At 32.8% G+C, this 3,440-nt stretch overlaps 1 pseudogene; it reads left to right on the top strand.

The window, feature by feature from the left end:
- Positions 1 to 3,038: 3,038 nt before the first annotated feature.
- On the top strand, positions 3,039 to 3,138 carry LOC140625923 (U6 spliceosomal RNA; annotated as a pseudogene).
- Positions 3,139 to 3,440: the final 302 nt, after the last annotated feature.

The following is a 3,440-nucleotide window of genomic DNA, read 5'->3' as shown; positions in this document are numbered from 1 at the left end:
TAATACCCACCACCCAGTTACCTCATTCTTCCTCCCCACTCCACCCAGCACCCCTCAGTTTGTTTCCCTGAAGTGGAACACCCAACCCCCAAGAAGAATTGCTAAACTGTAGGGAATGCCTGTACTTTAAATTTTGTCAGATTATTTTCCTCAATACTTGTGTCAGTTTACAGTCCCTATTCAATAAGGTTTTTAACTCCCAACCATCACCACCACACTTGACATTTTTCATCTTCTAAATTTTTGTCAATCTAATAATCGTGAAGTGCTGTCTCATTCTTGCTTGATTTGCATTACCCTGATTACTGACAAATTTGAACATGTTTTCAAATGCTCATAGGCCTTCTGGATTTTCTGTTATAATGTTTTTATTCGTGTCTTTTTAATTTTCTCATTAGATATTTAGTCTGCTGGGCTGCCTTCACAAAGTACCACACAGAGTGGGTGGTTTAAACCAGAAAATTAAATTTCTCACAATTCTGGTGGCTCCAATTCTTAAGGGAAACAGTTGGCAGGTTTGGTTCCTTTTGAGGCCTCCTCCTTCATTAGCTTGTAAACAGTGGTCTTCTAACTGTCCCTTCACGTGGTCTTTCCTCTGTATGTGTTGTGTCCTAATTTCTTCTTATATGTATACCTGTCATATTGGATTATGTCTTCATTTTATCTTAATCACCTCTTTAAAAGATCTATGTCCAAATATAGTCACATTCTGAGATACTGGGTATTAGGACTTAAACATATGAATTTGGGGAAGGGGCAAAACAGCCCATAATATAAGTGATGCAAAATGTACTAAAAATATTTGAGGCCTGAATGACCTGCAGATATAAAATACTGTTCTCCAGGTATAGAATTACTAACCACATCTTCCCACTTATGTCACTAATTTCTTCATATAGCTTCGCTTATAACTAAATCATAAATCAGGTGAGAAAAATGTACAATATTTTTTTATATTGATCAACAACTTCTACAACTATCCTTTTAAATGATTGTCTTCCATATTTGGCCTCTTAGTGCTTAGGAAACAACTGCTTATTGTATTTTAATTCAAGAATGTAAGGCTAACTAAAGATAAAAGCATGCTTTATATTTCCATTTAATGTTAGAAATTAAGATATAACAGATCACATTCAATATCAAACTACTTTTCTAGATAACATAACCAAATGAATAAGCCAAGCTTCTCTTTGATTTTAGTACAGTAAGGAAAAACTCTGCTGAATACACAGAAAAACAAAATTTCTGCCTTATGGTCTTGATAATACAGGAGTTATTTCAAAATATGACTAATATTTTATGCTTGAACTATGTAAAATTACAAACACTTTTTTAAAAAAATTTATGAGTCTTTCTCATGTAACTTCCAGCTTAAAAAAAGTCTCTTTGTGTTCATTCTGGATTTTCTTTGTTCAAGTAACTGTACAATAGAGAAAAATTTTTTCCTTATACCAGAAAAATCCCCTTGTGTCAGTTAGAATAACCATATCCACATTTCTAAGATGTACACAGAAGTGTAGTATAGTAAATACCTATGGTTATGCCAATGGTGTCTGGTAGAACTAGGGCTAGTATGTTTGTCTGCAAATATTTATATGGATAGGACATTTGTGGGAAAAACTAATGTAACATCCTTACCTAAACATTTATGATCAACATCTGTCTCATCTAATTTAATCCTTTTAACAAATCTATAAGGTAGGTAATATTATCCTTGATTTAAAATTAGTTATCTAAGGCATAGAGATGTAAAGTTACTTATCACAATAGAAAAAAAGAAAAAAAAATTTTTTCTAATTCTCTTCCTTTGGGATTAAAACTCAAAGTAGAGCTAATCCAAAACAAAGAACTAGTTGCAACTATACCATGTAAGTGACTTAGAGGTTGTCACTTTTGACATTGTAAGAAAAAAACTATACAAACTGAAAGTCAATTTTTTAGTACTCATCATGGGACAAAGTTTGGAAGGCAAACTACCATTCTGAAATCTGGAAAAGCAGGTGCTTTCTAGGATCTGCTTACCTGGAATAGAAGCCACTGGAACTTTAAACTGAAAGAAGCATGAGTCCTAATTTTGATGCATTTCTGGAGTTAAGCATGGACTAGCATAAGAGTGACAGACTTATGGGGGACCATACACTTTTATCAGCTTTATCTCCAGGAATCCCATCAAGTTCTAAAAGTGAGCATCTGAGAAAGATTCTTTATTTTACTTGCAAGGGGTAGGGGACACAGACTGTCTCCAATCAATGACTCAGAGAAACACCCAAAGCCCAAAGTGAGACAAAAATAAGGAATCTGAGGAAAGTAAAGTCTCTGATACCTAAAACAGACATTAAATACAGCCAAATAATTAGTCAAATATCATAAATCCTCACATTAAAGACTTATTTACCTCAATTTCTATTCCTTAATACAACATGTTTGGCTTTCCTAAAGGCAAGAAAAAAACTGAAGAGAAAAAGAAGTCATCAGAACTAGTCTAGGGCATTATACAGATGTAAATTAGTAGACAGGAACTATAAAACAACTATAAATATCATGCAAGAACAGATAGGTCACATTAACTCTAAGACAGGATCTCTAAGAATCAAAAGTAAATGCTAGAAATATTTTTTTAAAGGCAAATGCTTTTGATAGTCTTATAAGTAATATACTTGGCATGCTTGAGGAAATAGTCAGCCTGAGCATAGAGCAACATAAACTTTCCAAATAAAAATAAAGAAAGGGAATATCCTGTAACCATAGGAGAACATTAAAAAATATAACACATCAGAATGAAAAAAAAAATAGAAGAAACATTTGAAATTAAAACAACTGAGAACTTTTCAAAACAAATGACAAGCATCAAACCACAGAGCAAGGCCCCCAAAGAATGTTAACATCACAAAACAAGCAAAAAAAAATAAACATCCATATCTAGGCAAATCATATTAGCAATGCAGAAACCCAAGAAAAACATAAAATTCTAAAGGAAAAGGCCAGGGTGAGGAAAAACACAACCAACAAAGGAATAAGAATAAGAATTAGAGTATTGCTTGCTTCAGCAGCACATACACTAAAATTTGAATGCTACAGAGATTAGCATGACCTCTGCCCAAGGATGGCATGCAAATTATTGAAGTGTTTCATATCTTTTCATCAACTGATTAAAAAAGAAAAATCACTTTACTTTCAGAAAACTCACCAGCAAAAAGAATGAGTGAAATATTTAAAATGTTAAAAGAAAAACTCATCAACCTAGAATCCTAGAGCTAGTGAAATGATTCTTCAAATTTAAAAGAGAATAAAGACTTTCTGAAGCACACAAAAATAGAAGGAAACCATTGTCAGCACCTGTTCTACAAGAAATGTTGCAAAATATTCATTGGATGCAAAAAATAAAATAAAAATAGATCAGAAATTTGTATCTAAATGAAAAGAGGAGCTTTGAGCAATAA

This window comes from Canis lupus, chromosome 36, assembly GCF_048164855.1.
Source record: "Canis lupus baileyi chromosome 36, mCanLup2.hap1, whole genome shotgun sequence".
Taxonomy (NCBI): domain Eukaryota; kingdom Metazoa; phylum Chordata; class Mammalia; order Carnivora; family Canidae; genus Canis; species Canis lupus.
Note: the sequence above shows the minus strand (reverse complement) of the source record. Positions and strands in the feature narration are given on the sequence as shown.